The sequence below is a fragment of the Canis lupus genome, chromosome 22, assembly GCF_011100685.1.
Source record: "Canis lupus familiaris isolate Mischka breed German Shepherd chromosome 22, alternate assembly UU_Cfam_GSD_1.0, whole genome shotgun sequence".
In the NCBI taxonomy this organism is placed as follows: Eukaryota; Metazoa; Chordata; class Mammalia; order Carnivora; family Canidae; genus Canis; species Canis lupus.
In genome coordinates, this window is record NC_049243.1 from 17,885,868 (window position 1) to 17,902,965 (window position 17,098).

The following is a 17,098-nucleotide window of genomic DNA, read 5'->3' on the forward strand; positions in this document are numbered from 1 at the left end:
CTGTGTCTCTGTCTGTCTCTCTCTCTCTCTCTCTCTCTGTATCTTCACTTACTCCTAAAAGATGCACTTTGTGCAAGTGTCCTAAGTTAGGTTTTTCTACAAAACTTTATTCTCAGGAGAGAGGTTTACACATAATAACAGGAAACTGAAGAGCCTCATCAGCTTTATACACTTTGCATTCACTATAATGGCACTGCTACCTTTCATCTGGATGCTGCAACAGGAAAGCTTCCCTCTTCACAACTGTCTCCACTTTGTTTCCAAGCCTCCCAAAATGCTACCATTAAAGAAGCATTATTCAGAGAAATAAGTGCTTTATTTTAAAACAAAATCCTTTGGGAGTGCAACAATGTTCCAAATTGTTTATTCTTTTCCTTCCAGATCATTTATTTTATTTCAAGGATATGATTCCAGCTCTCTAGGTAAATAATTGTAATTAGTCATTTATTCACACTCTTCTAAGAGCTTTTGGATTTTAAAATTATGGTGACATGTTTTTTGTTGTTGTTGTTGTTATTCTTTTAGTTTATTTTATTTTGTTTCTTTGAGGAGGGATGTATCAAAACTCTGAATCTCTGAAGCATCTGAGCGGACATCTATTACTGTTGTAGGATCCCTAGGGAGAATGGAGTGTGAAATGACAGAAAAGTGCCCATTATTTGTTACCTAAAGCCTCAATTTCTAGCCCCCGTGTAGAATCCATGTCATGCTAAGGTGGCCTTAACCATGCAGGACACTGTAGTCCTATCTCTCAATATTAATTTTTATTCTGAATGTCTTTTCCTCAGTAGCTCTCATTTCTTTCTATCACCTCCTGTATAGATCATGGTCAAATACAACAAAGTCTACCTCCAAAATAGCTATAACCTGTGCAGTTGTCATCGCCACCATTGACACTACCCTTACCTGAGCATCACACCCTCTCTGGAACATTCCACAACCTCCTACATAGTCCTATTGCTTTTTCATCTCTCCCCACTTGATCCACTTTCACTGACTTCTCCTTTTAACCTATTTTGCCATCTCTCCCCACTTGATCCACTTTCACTGACTTCTCCTTTTAACCTATTTTGCCTATTTTTTGGTCACTGGGCTCAACTCTAGACCTACAAATTCTGCTTCCATGCTGGATTTTTCCCCTTTTGTTTACCTTTCACCAGCTCTCATCATGGATTTCAGTGCCTTGGAAACTTTCAGTTAAATTCTCTTCTCATGTACTGTATATTAGGCAATCCTACTGGGGCTGCCTGTAGATTTTTCTGCACAGCAGCATACCAGTACTCAAATTTTTAGTCCTTACATTTCTGTGTAACAAGTAAGCTCTGTAAACCCTTGTCTCTGTCTTGCTCAATCATGCACCATCAGTGCCCGGGGGGGGGGGGGGGGGTGACTGGCAAATATACTTAATTGTGGGGGGAAAATATTGATAAGTAGTGAAGAAAACACCCAAATTTAAAAGGAAACAGAACTAATGGACATAAAAAGAAACTGCCCTATTGTAGGAGCTTTAACACTCCTCCCCCTAAAACTTCCACCCCTTAATATGGCCCTATTGTATCCTTGGTTTTGACCCATGCCAGAATTTCTCCTTATAAGTACTTGAACCAATTTTAAAGGAGCGCTTGAACCAATTTTAAAAGTTAGGTTTGACATGAAATTTAATTAGTATATTTAGTGATTAGGAAGGGGGTCTCTGTGGTCAAACTATTAGATTCATTATCAAGCAAAAGACTTAAGGCAGATTAACTTTAAGGCAGATTAAACCTCTTTGTAACACAGTTTATTCTTTTACAAAATGGAGATAATAATCGTTTCTAAAATATAAAATCATTCTGAAGATTAAATGAGATTATATACACATATAAAGTATTTAGAACAGTGCTAGACAAACTGATACAAATTTGTCAACTATGAGAATCTACATGGTGTATTAAATTATGCAGGCCTTGAGAGGTTAAACTGCATTTTAAGTAAGAGTAAAAATGAATACATATTCATATAAGAAAATTCAGGGATCCCTGGGTGGCACAGCGGTTTAGCACCTGCCTTTGGCCCGGGGCGCGATCCTGGAGACCCGGGATCGAATCCCACGTCGGGCTCCCGGTGCGTGGAGCCTGCTTCTCCCTCTGCCTGTGTCTCTGCCTCTCCTCTCTCTCTCTCTCTCTCTCTCTAATGACTATCATAAATAAATAAAAAAAAATTTTAAAAAGAAAATTCAGATATACAACATAAATGTATATAACATATAAATTAAATATCCATGAATCAATCATCCAAATTATGAGCTTGAACACCATCAATAACTTTTAAGAACTGACAGCATAATTCCATGTCCCTGTGTTAAACAAAACTGGGACATGGAGTTTAAATTTTTGTCTCTTTTAATCTAACACAGTCTATTACCCATATTGCTTGTCCTTTTTTCTTTTGTTTTTAGTTTTGCACGTCACAAAAATTCTTGAAAAGTTCAAGCCCATTATCTTATCATTATCTCACACTGAGCATTTATTCAGTTGTTTCTTAATAATTAGATTCAGATTAAAAATATCTGCAAGAATACATCTTTTTGTTTTTAATACCCATTGCCCATTTAGTCCATTCCCCCATCAACCTCCCATCCAGAAACCCTCAGTTTGTTCACTATAGTTAAGAATCTCTCTTATGGTTTTCTTCCCTTTCTTTTTTCCTATTCTTTCCCCCTCTGTTCCTCTGTTTTGTTTCATAAATTCCACATACGGGTGAAATCATATATAGAAGATATGGTATTTCTCTTTCTCTGACAGAATTATTTTACTTAGGATAATACACACTAGCTCCATCCATGTCATTTCAAATGGCAAGATTTCATTATTTTTGGTGGCTGAGTAATATGCCAGTGTGTGTGTGTGTGTCTGTGTGTGTCTGTGTGTGTGTGTATGTGTATGCCAGCTCTTCTCTGTCCATTGATCAGTTGATAGATATTTGGACTCTTTTCACAATTTGGCTATTGTTGACAGTGCTATAAACATCGGGATACATGTGCTCCTTTGAATCACTGTTTTTGTATCTTTTGAGGAAATACCTAGCAGTGCAATTGCTGGATCCCATGGTAGTTTTATTTTTAACTTCTTTAAAAAAAGATTGATTGATTGGTTGATTGATTCATGAGAGACACAGAGTCAGAGACATAAGCAAGGGGAGAAGCAGGCTCCTCGCAAGAGAGCTCAATGTGGGACTCAATCCTGGAACTCAGGATCACACCTTGAGATGAAGGCAAACACTCAAGCACTGAGAAACCCAGGCATCCCTTTTTTAACTTTTTTTGAGGAACCTCCATACTGTTTTCTGAGTGGTTGCAAGAGTTTGCATTCTCACCAACCAACAGTGTAAGAGGGTTCCCCTTTTTCCACATCCTCAAGCACTCCTGTTGTTTGCCGTGTTGTCGATTTTAACCATTCTGACAGGAGTGAGGGAGTGTCTCATTGCAGTTTTGATTTGTATTTCCCTGATGATGAGTGATGCTGAACATGTTTTTTTTCTTTTTTTTTTATTTTATAAATTTATTTCTTATTGGTGTTCAATTTGCCAACATATAGAATATCACCCAGTGGTCATCCCGTCAAGTGCCCACCTCAGTGCCTGTCACCCAGTCACCCCCACCCCCTGCCCACCTCCCCTTCCACCACCCCTAGTTTGAGCGTGTTTTGATGTATCCATTGGCCATCTGGGTGTCTTCTTTGGAAAAGTGTCTATTCGTGTCTTCTGCCCATTTCTTAGCTGAATTATTTGTTTTTTTGGGTGTTTAATTTGATAGATTCTTTCTATATTTTGGATACTAACTCTTTATCAGATATGTCAATGGCATATATCTTCTCTGATTCCATAGGTTGCCTTTTAGTTTTGCTGATTGTTTCCCTCACTGTGCAGAAGCTTTCTATCTTGATGAAGTCCCAATAGTTCATGTTTGCTTTTGTTTCCCTTGCCCCAGGAGACCTATCTAGTAAGAAGCTGCTATAGCTGATGTCAAATGTTGCTGCCTGTGTTCTCCTCTAGGATTTTGATGGCTTCCTGTCTCACATTGAGGTCTTTTATCCATTTTGAATTTATTTTTTGTAATGTGTAAGGAAGTTTCATTCCTCTGCATGTTGCTGTCCAGTTTTCCCAACACCATTTCTTGAAGAGACTGTCTTTTTTCCATTGGATATTCTTTCCTGCTTTGTTGAAGATTGGTTTACCATATAGTTGTGGGCTCATTTCTGGGTTTTGTATTCTGTTCCATTGATCTATGTGTTTGCTTCTGTGCCAGTACCATACTGTCTTAGTCAGTACAGTTTTGTATTGTAGCTGGAAGTACAGAATTGTGATGCCTCCAACATCGTTTTTCTTTTTCAAGGTTGCTTTGGTTATTCGGGGTCTTTTGTGGTTCCATAAAAATCTTAGGATAGTTTATTCTAGCTCTGTGAAAAATGGTGGTGCTATTTTGATAGGAATTGCACATTAACATGTAAATTGCCTTGGATAGTATAGACATTTTAACAGTATTTGTACTTCCAATCTGTGAGCATGAAATGTTTTTCCATTTCTTTGTGTCATCTTCACCCTCTTTCATCAGTGTTTTTTTTTAAGATTTATTTATTTATTTATGATAGAGATAGAGACACAGAGAGAGAGGCAGAGACACAGGAGGAGGGAGAAGCAGGCTCCATGCAGGGAGCCCGATGTGGGACTCAATCCCGGGACTCCAGGATCGCGCCCTGGGCCAAAGGCTGGCGCTAAACCACTGAGCCACCCAGGGATCCCCCATCAGTGTTTTGGTAGTTTTCAGAGTACAGATCTTTTACCTCTTTGGTTAAGTTTATTCTGAGGTATCTTATGGTATTTGTTGCAATTGTAAATAGTATTGATTCTTGATTTCTCTTTTTACTGCTTAATTATTGGTTTTTAGAGATGCAACAGATTTCTATACATTGACTATGTATCCTGCAACTTTACTGGATTTGTTTATAAGGTCTAGCAAAAGACTCTACTAGAGTCTTTGGGTTTTCTATGCAGAGTATCATGTTGTCTGTCAATAGTGAAAACTTAACTTCTTCCTTGCCAACTTGGATACTTTTTATTTCCTTTTTTTTGTTTGATTGCTGGGGCTAGAATTCCAGTACTGAGTTAAATAACACTTGTAAGTGTGGACATCTGGTCTTGTTCATGACTATAGAGGAAAAGCTCAGTTTTTCTCCATTGAGGATGATATTAGCTGTGTGTGGCTTTTTATGATTTTGAGGTATGTTTCATCTATCCCTGCTTTCTTGAGGATTTTTATCAAAAAAATTGATGATATATTTTGTTAAATGCTTTTTCTGTATCTATTGAGAGGATCATATGGTTATTAATTATCCTTTCTTTAATTAATGTGGTGTGTCACATTTAGTGATTTGTAAATATTGAACCACCCTGACAGCCAAGGAATAAATCCCACTTGATCATGGTGAATAATTCTTTTAACGTAGTGTTGAATTCAATTTGCCAGCATCTTGTTGAGAATTTTTGCATCCATGTTCATCAGGGATATTGGCCTGTAAATCTCCTTTTTACTGGGATCTTTGTCTGGTTTGGGGATTAAGGTAATGCTGGCCTTGTAGGGTGAGTTTGGAAGTTTTCCTTCCAATTCTGTTTTTTTGGAACAGTTTGAGAACAATAGCTTTTAACTCTTCTTTATATGTCTGGTAGAATTCTGCTGGGAAGCCATCTGGCCCTGAACTTTTCTTTGTTGGAGATTTTGATTTTGATTACAGATTCAATTTCTTTGCTGGTTATCTGTCTGTTCAAATTTTCTATTTCTTCCTGTTTCAGTCTTGTTAGTTTATATGCTTCTAGGAATTTATCCATTTCTTCCAGATTGACCAATTTGTTGGCATAAATTTTTTCATAATATTCTCTTATAATTGTATTTCTGTGGTGTTTGTTGTGATCTTTCTACTCTCATTCATGATTTTGAGTTTCTTCTCTGTTTTTTTTTTTTTATAAGTCTGGCTAGGAGTTTATCAATTTTTATAAAAGTGTTTTAATTCTTTCAAAGAACAATCTAGTTCCATTGATCTCCTTTTTCTTTTTGTTTCTATATCATTTATTTTTGCTCTAATTTTATTATTTCCTTCTTCTGCAGGCTTTAGCCTTCATTTGTTGTAGTTTTTCTAGCTCCTTTAGGTGTAAGGTTAGGTTGTATATTTGAGATTTTTATTGCTTCTTGAGATAGGCCTGTATTGCCATGTACTTTCAGGATTACTTTTGCTGGGATGCCTGGGTGGTTCAATGGTTGAGCGTCTGCCTCCAAGGTGTGAACCTGGAGTCCTAGAATTAAGTCTCATATCAGGCTCCCTCTGAGAAGCCTGCTTCTCCCTCTGCCTATGTCTCTGTGTCTCTCATGAATAAATAAATAAAATCTTTTTTTTTTAAAGGATTACTTTTGCTGCATCCCAAAGGTTTTGGAACTGCATGTTTTCATTTTCACTTGTTTTCATGTATTTTTTATTTCTTCTTTAATTTCCTGGTTCTTTAGGAGGATGTTCTTTAACCTCTATTTATTTGTGATCTTTCCAAATTTTTTCTTGTGCTTGAATTCCAATTTCATAGAGTTGTAGTCCAAAAATATGCATGGTATGATCTCAGTCTTTTGTATTTATTGAGACCTGAGTTGTGACCTGGTATGTAATCTATTCTGGAGAAAGTCTCACGTGCACTCGAAAAGAATGCAGATTCTCCTGCCTTAGGATGAAATGTTCTGAATATATCTGTTTAGTCCATCTGGTCCAGTGCATCATTCAAAGCCATTGTTTCCTTGTTGATTTTCTGCTTAGACTATCTGTCTATTGCTAGGTAGAGTATTAAAATCCCCTACTATTATTGTATAATTGTCTATAAGTTCCTTTATGTTTCTTATTAATTGCTTTATATATTTGGGTCCTCCCAATATGGGGCATAAATATTTACAACTGTTAGATATTTTTGTTGGATGGACACCTTTATTATGATATACTGTCCTTCTTCATCTCTTGTTACATATTTGGTTTAGAATCTAGGTTGCCTAATATAAGTATGCCCTGGGCTTTCTTTTAAGGTTCATTACCATGATAAATGGTTCTCCATCTCCTCACTTTCAATTGGCAGGTGTCTTTACGTCTAAAATGAGCGTCTTGTAGGCAGCATATGGAAAGGTCTTGTTTTTTGTCCAATTTGGTATTCTTTGCCTTTTGATTGGAACATTTAGTTCATTTACATTCAGAGTGATAATTAATAGATATAGTTTAGTGCCATTATATTACCTGTTAAGTCATTATTTCTGGAGATTCTCTCTCCTTTCTATTCTTTCTCACTTTTGGTCTTTCATTCTCTCTCGAGTCCCCTTTAATATTTCTTGCAGGGCTGGTTTAGCAGTCATAAACTCCTTTAGTTTTTGTTTGTCTGAGAAACTCTTTGTCTCTGCTTCCATTCTGAATGACAACCTTGCTGAATACCTAGCTGCATATTTTTCCTGTTTAGCATGTTGAATGTATCATGTCACTCTCTTCTGGCCTGCCAAGTTCCTGTGGAAAGATCTGCTGCTAACCTATTTGTCATCCCTTGTAAGTTAGGGATTTCTTTTCCCTTGCTGCTCTTAGGATTTTTTTTTTCCTATCTCTGTATTTTGCAAATTTTTCTACAATTTATCTTGATTTTGGCTTGCGTTTGTTGATTTTGGTGGGAGTTCTCTGTGCTTCCTAGATTTAGATGTCTGTTTCCTTCCCCAGATTAGGACAATTTTTAGCTTTAATTTCCTTGAATAAACCTTCTGCCCCTTTTGTCCTCTCTTCTTCATCTGGGACTCCTATAATACAAATGTTACCATGCTTTCCAGTGGTGCTGAGTTCCCTAAATGTACATTCATGATCCAATATTTTTCTTTCCCTCTTCTTTTCAGCTTCTTTATTTTCCATAATTTTATATATTATATCATGTATTCTTTCCTCTCTTTGCTTCTTCTGCCCTTGTGGTCATTACATCCAGTCAGTTTTGCATCTCGGTTATAGCATTTTTCATTTTAGCCTTACTAGTTTTAAGATCTTTTATCTCTGTGGTAAGGGTAAGGGACTCCCTGGTGTCTTCTCTGCTTTTCTCATGCCCAGCTAGGATCCTATGACTGTTTAAAATTCTAGATCAAGCATATTACTTATATGTACTTACTGGCCATGACCTTTTCTTGTTCTTTCTTTTGGGATTAATTCCTCCATCTTGACATATTGTCTAGGTCTCTGTCTTCTTTGTGTTAGAAAGAGAAGGTATGTTTCCTGGTATGTTTCCTGCTCTGCGAGTGATGGCTTTATGAAGAAGGACTTGTGCTTCAGGAATTGTTTCTGGTGTGTGTTGCATGCACTCTGCTGCTGTATTTTGGCTGCTATTTCCCTCAGGCTAGTTGTCTGCAGTTTCTCCTTGTCTAGAGTGAAGAGTGTTTGGACCTTGTCCACAGTAGGGTGAGTTTTAACTAGGTGTGCTCTGATCTGCTTGCTAAAAGAGGCCTGCTCCTATTTCCATTAGAAATTGAAGCTTTGTAGCACTCTATGGTCAGTAGACATGGTGTGTGTATGAGAGTTTGTGCTGGTCTTCTGGGGGAGGAGCCTGCTGCTGTGGTTCTCAGGCATATTTGCCCTAGTAGAGAGGCACCTGAAGAGCACAGGGGTAGGTGGGGCTTGGTGTAAACAGCTCTGGCCTCCTCTGTAAGGTCCCCATGCTGCTCATTGAAGTCAGTCCCTGCTGATAGGTGGGAGATAAAAATGGTGTTGTCTTTTCCCCTTATCTCTGGGGAAGGGAGTTTGCATCCACCACTCTTTAGAAAGCCCTCAGAGAAAAGTAGAATATCCCCCCTCCTGTGTCCCAGGAGTCCTTCAGATCCCTTCCTTCACTTTGTCTGTTTCTGGGCTGTCTGGCCACCTGGTAGTGCAGGGCAGTGCACCTGTGTCTTATCTCAGGCATGCCAACTGAGTTTCAAAACTCAAACTGTAGGGACCCAGGTTATCATGGACCCACAGTGGTCATCTGGGGGAGTATCTTGCCATCCTGGGGATGGTGCCGGTTTGTCCCAGAAGGGAAATCACACCAACATGTGGAAACTTGGAGTTTAGAGTAAAGCACATTAGAAAGCCTGAGTCCAGGTTAAGTTAGGTTGTCTCCGAGTCCAGAGACAGCTGCTAACGATGGTTATCTCTGCCCCTATCCTTAAGGGGCAGGGGAGCTCAGTGGTGCCTGTTAGCTCTTTTGTCCCCTGATAGGCAAAGCCACCTCTTCTATATGTGCTCCAAGGAGGGGGAAAGGTCTCTCCCCATTTGTCCCAGAAGATCCTCAGATAGTATCACCCACTCCCAGACCTCTGCCTTCCTCCACTGGGGCACTGCAGTGCTCACTGGGCTCCGTACCAGCCATGGTGCTGAAACTCTAAAACTCTAATCTTTGAGCTCCGCTGGTTGTAAACACTCAAAATAATCAGCCATTCCTGTTTTCCCAGTCAGTGACTTTGGGGAAGAGGTTCCCTTGTGTGATCCTCTGTGCACTATTCTCTCTCCCTCCCTCTCTCTCTCCCTCTTTCTTACCTTCTCCCTCTCTCTCCTCTCCCCACTATCAGGACTCCCTCCTCTCTACAGCACCCATGATACTTTTCTCCCCCAAATCACATATTTGCACCTCCTACCCTCCCTGATGTGGCCTCTTCTCTCCCTCCAGACATGCAGCTTGTTCTGTCAGTCCTTGGATTGATTCCTTGGGTGTCCAGAATGATCTGATACTTATCTAAGGAATATTTCATTGTTAACGTTTTGTGTATCTCATATCACTCACCTCAGGAAGCATACACTATCAGTTTATCCTGTTAGTGACATTTCTCCATTTTGAAAAGTAACTTTCTTCTCTGTAATTAAAAAGTGAATCTAATAGATGACCATCAACAAGAGATGTAATGAGCAGGTAGAAAAAATGCTATTTTAAACATGTGAAACATAGTTCTCCTAACATTGTATTCAAGTAAGTGTACTCGTTTGTCCCTGAAGGTTAGAGGTAACATGCTTTTCCCCTCGGTTTTAATAGATGCGTAAATGCTAAATGTTTTCATACTACACCTATATGAGAATTCAAATCAATGACTGGGAAAATTTGACATATTTTACAATGATGGCTAAAACTTGTAGGTTCAATATCTTTATTTTTATTCTTTTAAAGATTTTTATTAATTTATTCATGGGAGGGAGGGAGAGAGAGAGAGAGACAGAGACAGAGACACAGGCAGAGGGAGAAGCAGGCTTCATGCAGGGAGCCTGATGTGGGACTGATCCCTGGTCTCCAGGATCACACTCTGGGCTGAAGGCGGCGCTAAACCACTGAGCCACCAGGGCTGCCTGGTTCAGTATCTTTAGAACCATGATCCAGTTTATCATAAAACTTAACATTAGATTTATTAAGTGAGTGAATGCTCACTGAGCATCTATCTGTGGCAGACTCTTTGGAAGCCATTTATTGGAATATAAAGGTGACTAACACATTCTACCCTTAGGAGTCTTAGGATACAGAAGGGTTTAAGTATCTTCTAGTGAAGCATTTTTTAAAAATATTTTATTTATTTATTTATTTTAGAGACACACATACACAGAGAGAGAGAGTACACATGGGGGAGGGAGCAAATGAGAGGGGCAGACAGAATCCTAAGTGGACTCCACACTGAGCTCAGAAGCTAGATCCCAGGATTGTGAGATTGTGACCTGAGACAAAATCAAGAGTTGGACACTTAAACCCACTGAGCCACCATAGCAACCCAGTGAAGCATTTTATATATTTTCCATGCTCTTCAACTAATTCTTCTCTTTGATTTGCAGATAAGCCTAAAAGCAGAAAGAGAAAACAAAGAAAATGACATTTGCTTTCATTCACACTGCAAGCAAAGTGAGGTAGAATAGATCATAAATCAATGACTAAGACAGAGTAAGGGGGGTTTCTATCATTAATTTCTGTTGTTAAAAATAATATGTATATGATTACATATATAACATATATATATATGTAACAGAAATATGGAGATATGATAAGAGTGAAGTAGCTAAAAATCACGACCTTTTGTCTATGCTATCCTGATTTTGTCTTTCTTTTATTTATTTATTTATTTTTTAAATTTTGTCTTTCAATTATTTTACCTCACTGTTTTTATTGCCACTCTTCAACGTCCAAATCAGTGGTGTGTCGGTAAATTGACTCTATTTAAAAAAAAAAAAGAAAAAAAGAAAAAGTGGTGCGTTGGTAAATTGACTCTATTTAAAAAAAAAGAAAAAAAAATCCCTGAGTTGTATCATTTGCCAGTTGTATAGTATAAATACTCCTATCATGGCCAATTGTAAACTACCAAATGCAGTTTGGCAAGAAATGCTAAAAATCAACTTTTATAAGTCAGCAGAAACTGGCTTCACTCACCGCAGATCCTCTTCACAGATGTGTGACTTGACAGACACAAATCACTAACTTTACCTTCTGTCATTATCAATGGATATTACATCAGGTATAACAGATTGATGTGAATTCTAGTCATTGTATTAACTCTCTCAACCAAGGGCATCGGTGTATAAATATTATTACCAAATTTAGAAAGAGCAGTAACAACCATTTTTCCCCATATAATAACTGTAGGCCTCATAAGCAACTTGGAATTATCTGGAGTGGTAAATTAATACGCTGTTTATTCTGAGCAGGTTGTATGACTATTTGCTAAAATCGTTACATTAAAAGGCTTAGAGATGGTTTAGAAAGATTACCATTTATCCTGTTTAATATAAATCTTAACAGCTTAAACTGCATGCATCAATTTCTGGTTAGAACACAAGCATTTTTTTATGTCATTTCATGTGATTGGGAAAACATCATTATTAACTCAAAATTTAATGCTTGAGTAACTTCATGAAAATATTTTAAAGCCAAATTCATGGGGATTAAATATATTTAAATAACAATAAAAACAAAATATACTATGGACTAGAACTTTCTAAATGGTTAGCAATAATATGCATTAAATTAAAAAATAGAAATTGGTTATTAATTCACCCAGCTAGAATCTGAAAGGCAACGTATAGTCACTGAGGAAAATATGTTACGATGGCTTTCACTGATTTTGCAAAATGAAAATGAAAATGCCTTTAAGTAAGAGTCAGAAATAAGTAAGAGAAAAATTAAATAGCTTAGTAATTGTTGGTTTTTCAAATGAATCACCTTCATAGAGTGTAATGCATTCAGCAGATTTCTGCCCTTGGCAGTTAAATTAATTGTGTATTTTAATATAAATGCTTTCTAACTGCAATTCACTTTAATCATTTAACATGTCCAATATTGAGTTCTTTCGACTGAGAAAAGCTGTGAGAAAAATTCTCCATGATATCCTTTCATATTCTGATATTAGTTTTCCTCTTAAATAAATTTCTTACAATTTCCCTAGTAGAATATTAAGTACTTATGTTTGTAGTGATACACAAATTATTTCATGTGTTCTACATTTTTAATTATACAAGAACATAAAATAAAGTTGTAAGGAATTTATACTTCTGAGAGACATTTCTTAAATAATCTGAAATATTTTATCTCAATGGGTTCATACAGTATAAGCCTTTTGTCTCAGTTACAGATATATAGCATGCTCAGAAAAGAAAATGGTAGACAATATTAGTAGAGATGTAATTGGGGTTGTGCTTAGGTTCTGAAAAATAAATGTACCTGTTTAAAGTATGTCTGGAAGTGATCCAGGCATTTGTTTTACTATCATATACTTCTATTTAATCTTTGTTTTCTTCCCCTTTTACATTACCTTTTAAAAACTTTTTAAATATTACATAGTGATTGAAGATGTTCTGATGTGCAGCATCTTCATGTTTTAGATTTAGAATTGAGAATTCTGTGTGTGTGTGTGTGTGTGTGTGTGTGTGTGTGATGCTGATCTTAATCATTGGTGCTCTTTCAAGATTAATACTGAATAAAAATCTCATTGGTGAATACCTTTTTTATAACGGTTAGTAGACGTTAAATTATCTACCATGTTCTGGGGTGCCCAGATTGTTTCTAGGATAGTTAGACTATGTGCATTCTAAAATAAATGCTGCTTTTCGCTTTTCTCTCTTGTTTCTGTTGGGACTGGGTGAGTTTATATATGAGATCCCAATGTTCTTATCATTTGGAAATAACACAAGTGTTTCCTTTATCTTGCAGCTCCAGGGGACCCAGTGTTTTGCAGTAAGACTCTGGAGCAACACTGCTTGTGAAGAATAGACTGCCAGGTTTTTCAATAATAGAAGCAATTGTCAAGTAATTGTGATTTGCATTGAGTTACCAAGGCTTAGGATTTTAATGTGCTTTAGTTTCATTAAAATCCTTAGAATATAGTGTTTATAATTCAATAAGAAAATACCTACAATGAAAATCTAATGTTTTTGAAATGACTAAAAATTATTTCATTATGCTAGATGCAAAGCTTACCATGCAAAATATACATCACCTAGTCCTACATGTATTTGAAGAAGTACCACTATTCATCCTTAAATACCCTACTCTTATATATTGTTTTTTTGTATGTATTTACACTATCAAATAACAATCATTTAAGAAAAAGAATGAATAACAAAGTGAGTCGGAATGGTTCTCAGAGACACCAATCATGCATTACCTTATGGTTATTTAAATCTTCTTTTATTTTCCTTTCAACTTATCCTGTCAGTCAATTACTAGACTTCTAACACAAAACAGAAGGAAAGCTCTACAGTCAATATATTGCTATACTTCATTAGTCCCAAAACAGAAAAAATAAATCCTTTCCACTGTTCTCTGTCATCAATTCTAAATGTTTACATTTCACCGGCTCTGAGAGACTTCTATGAGGAAAGGGTGCCAGAGCTAAGTGAGTTCGGGAGCTCAAGCCTCCTATATGCCACTTACAGAGAGTCACAACCCACAAAGCAAGGGGTCTGAATGATCCTACAGTAAAAAGCAAAAAACAGAAAACAGTTTAACTCTGTTGATCCTAGTTTCTCAAAAATATACTTGACCAGAAAATGACATTTCAAATAACCTCTCTAAACATCCCCTAGATCTAGCATTCCACACAAAACTCATTGTGGAATGTTGTTATGAGGTTAGCAAATATGTAACTCTATAGAACCTATCTTACTTTGTGATCTTCTTATCGTTTCAGGACAGACAGCAAAGCTAAATCTGAATCCCTTCTGTAGAGTATTTGTACACATGGATTGTCTCTCCAAAGCCCCATGTGGCCACAACACCTTATTGCTACCAATACATAAGAGTTGCCTATGTCCAGGGAAGAACTCATCATGTTACAGAAACATGGATCCCAGTTTCCATGCATGTAGAGTCAAATGTATAATTGTCATCCCAAAGACCGACATGTTAGATTTTCCAAATTTACATGAAAAGATAGAGAGGGAAGTTTCTATCACACACACACACACACACACACACACACACAGAAAGAGAGAGAGAGAGAAAAAATACTATCTCAGCACCTGTTCCTCTCTTTTAATTTTGAAGCAACTGCAGAGGATCATTTGCAACTAATTTTCAACCTTCCAAGTGATGGGTCCTGGGATTTCTCAACACGGACAAAGAACGAAAAGATGAATTATAACATAAACAATTTTCTGCTTTGAGGAGAGGAACTCTTGGCTGTGGGAATCATTTGGGGAATTTCATTCTGCATTACTCATTGTAAGGCTAGTTTCTTGGGTGAGTAATCCCTCCCCATTAGTAACCCCTCTACACTCTCTCCCCACTTGGGTGAGTAATCCCTCCCTACAGCTTGGATGATAATTTCTCACATCTGATATGAGAAGGTGGGAAATAAAGGAAAAGGTTAAATATGGGGAGTTGATTTGGAGAAGGAATGCAATAGAAAATTCTATTATTGTTTCTTTACCATTTGAGTTCATAAAGTATGCTGTGCCCTCACAGATAGAAAAGATAAAAAAAAATCACAAAAGTAATTACAGGATAAAAATCTTTGTATTTATCTATGTTTATTTATTTATTTACTTATTTTCCAAATAAAAACCTCTAGATGATAAATATCTGAGTCTGAGTTTTGGAAGGTCTATCAAATATACAGGCTTCTTTATACTTACTATGAGTTGGTTTTTACTTTAATGATAATAAAGCATATTCAATCAATATTTACTTTCACTTCTCTAAGATCCAGAGGAATATTTATTAAATAATAATACATTTTTATAAATTTTGAGTGGCTTTATAAGAATATATTCTCAACTTTTCTTGTTGCTAGTTCATCCTAAAGCAGACCAAGAAAAATGTGTCTAAGTGAAATGTATGATTTTGAAACCATTGTTTGAATGGATAACTTTAGCTTCTCTTGAGTGAATTTATTCTAAAATCATGCAAATAAATAATTATTTGCCTCCCCTTTCCCATACTTTAGAGAAGATGCCAAGCTAAAGTGACATTACTGAGGAAAGGACAGACGTCCTACCTCAGTTATGTGCTAGGTAACTTTGACCTTTCACATAGATAAGAGGTAATTCTAGACCTGTTAAGCTGTTAGCTTTAAAGCAATATTAATTCATAGACAATGGATAATATAAGAGGAAATATAAGAGGAAAACTAAAATACTATGGCTTAGCTCTTATCTATTAAGAGCTCAAAATATATCTTTTATTTGGACTGAGAGAACTGAACAAAAGAAAAATAGAGCAGCCATCGTTAAAGAGTTCACTCTTTAGTATTGAAGAGCACTGCTCAAGAGTATTTCTCTTTTCTAAAACTCTTTTGGCTAATATTTATGATCTTAACCTGCTCACAATATTGCCTATTTTTTTCCACCTCCCTTTGAAAGTGCAGTTTTTTTTCTCTATATATAGATACATTCTAAGTAGTTAAATTATGGACGCCAGTGATCTTTATTTCAGGTGACACTAGTCACACTATTTCTTTTCCTGGCCTACTCTTTACTCAACCCGGTTTTCCTCATAAACCTCTATAGAGTTCTACTTTCTCCGACTATTCCATTCCTTCATCTTGTTGGATAACTAAGCACTGTCTCAGTTTTAGTCTTTAGACTTCTCTTTTGTAACTGATTATCCTGCCTCTATTACAAAAATAGTACTTGTTAAAAAAAAAAAAACCTTTATTAAATGAGTGTGTCTACCTAGAAATAAAAAGAAGTAGGAGGGGTTTTTTTCTCCCCCCTTTCTCAACTGCTCCTAAAAAAAAGTAGAGCATGCGGGAAGTATGGTGTTGAATTATACTGAGATTTAATTAGGCTTTAAAAAGATGAAAATGAAGGGGGGAATTTCTATTCGGAATTTAGGCAATTTTTAAAATTTCAGAAATATTTTTGCCCTTCTTCCATGCACCAGTCTTTTATCCTAAGGCCATGTGCCTTCTCTCATATCTCTCTCCATGTTCTTTTCTAAATATTTCAAAATTCAATTGTCTCCTTGCCAGCTCTGCTTCACTCATATCTTCTTTTTATAGACACTGACAACATAGCCTTAAAATTAGAATATTATTTCAGGCAAAAGAAACTGATTAAAGAATTGTCATAAGTAATATATATTTTTAGTATAACTTCTTTAGCTGTGTGAATTTAGTATGAGGTCATCAAGTGTGGATAACATTTCAGAATCTGAAATGAATTGTTTGCTTGAAACTCCCATTGAGAAAGTATGTGTGTGTGTGTGTGTGTGCGTGTGTGTGTTTGCATATATCACTGTATAAATGTATCATAAACATGGATGCCTCTTAGTTTACTTTCAAAAATTTTGAGTACAGATGCATACTAAGCTGAAAACTAAAAACAAATTGTCCTTTAATATATGTGCTGCCAAAGCAAGCACTGAATTGTCCTTTAAAAACAAATTTTTATTTATATTTCTAGAAGAAACAACATAGAATATTCTAGGAGAAATGCACACCGATGCATATGTATGCATACTTTTTTTTCATTGTTCTATTTAAAACTGGGGGAAAAATTTTTAAAGCTGGAAATTTTGAATAGAACATTAAATGCATTCTTGCTACCCTGAGAGATAAAGCCATTGAAATGTTGAA